The 1,320-nt window shown below is 38.3% G+C and overlaps 1 protein-coding gene across 1 annotated transcript in view; it reads right to left on the bottom strand.

Annotated features, from left to right (window-relative positions):
- Window positions 1–1,320, bottom strand: part of LOC116681765 (cytoplasmic dynein 2 heavy chain 1) — a 93,137-nt gene that overhangs the window by 18,158 nt on the left and 73,659 nt on the right. The gene's annotated exons all lie outside the window — the stretch shown is intronic.

Raw genomic sequence — 1,320 nt, 5'->3', positions numbered from 1 at the left:
ACACACACACACAAACACACACACACACACACAGAATTGTAATCAATGTGTTTCTGCAGCTTGTGGAAGCACACATGATCACAAAAACATCGAAATACACAGAAACTGACAACCCTGAAAGGGAACTCTGTCTCGCATGGAGTGTGCGTGTGTGTGTCTGATTTGTCGGCAACCAAAATTGCTCTTGAACAAATTAAAGTACTGTGAGAAGATGCATTGACAAAAAAAGAAAAAGATTGGTAGATACAGAAAAAGGACAAAGAGTGGGAGAGAACGTTTTATTATTGACGATTATACATCAAAACCTTTCTGTGGTAGAATATATCCATAAAGTTCAGATGCAAAAGACACACCACTCATACGCAGATAGATACTAACACATACACACATTTTTGCTGAAGGAAAGTTGTATCTTCAAACTAGAGATTAGATATAGTAACTCCTGATATAATCCTCTCACAATGAATGGACCATTAATAATGATTATATTACAATATGTGTGATTCTGAACAGTATGTAATTTAGTTATTGTGATACAAAACTCTGCATCAAAATATGTTATTATTTCATTATATTGTGATTGGCAGACATAAAGACATTTAGAGTGATACACTAATAGATAGATAGATTGAAAAATAGATATTGGAGTGGTTGATGTGAAAAATAAGAGAAAGAAAACAAGGGATAGAGTGGATGAATATGAATAAACAGGGATGAGAGGACATCTGCACTGCCAACTTCAATTATGAACACTGACCGCACTCCTTCGCCGTATCCCTTCCCTCCTCCTCCTCACTCTAACTGGCCAACTGGTTTAGTGAAGGAGGGAAGGACTGGAGAGACAGATGGTAAAAAGAAGCTGGAAAATTTTGAAACTACAGAGATACAGTAAGACTGAGCAGATGGACACAGATACAGAAACCGATCCTTAAAACAAAGCCCTCTCTTGGTAGAATTTCCACCGGCCTGCTGAGTCTCAGTTTATTTGTCCCTATTTCCCTCCTTTTACATCCACTGTGTCTTCATTCTTTTTTCGTATGCTCCCTGCCTCCCTCATTCCCCTTGTTGCGTCAGTTTTTCATTTCAAGCTTGACTGCTGAGACTGCAACCTCATTGGTTTCTGGCCAAAGAGCGAGACAATGAAACAATAAGAAGAGGGACAGACATATAGAAAGAGAGATTTTGTTATGCAATATGGGACAAGAGAAGTGTTGAGAAAATGTGGGATGTAGCATGGATGTAGAGGTGAAAACAAAAACAAATTAAATACTAGGAAAAGAGAAGAGAGAGAGAGAGAGAGAGAGAGAGAGAGAGAGAGAG

This window comes from Etheostoma spectabile, chromosome 3 (assembly GCF_008692095.1).
Source record: "Etheostoma spectabile isolate EspeVRDwgs_2016 chromosome 3, UIUC_Espe_1.0, whole genome shotgun sequence".
Lineage (NCBI taxonomy): Eukaryota > Metazoa > Chordata > Actinopteri > Perciformes > Percidae > Etheostoma > Etheostoma spectabile.
This window is presented reverse-complemented; position numbering and strand designations above follow the sequence as displayed.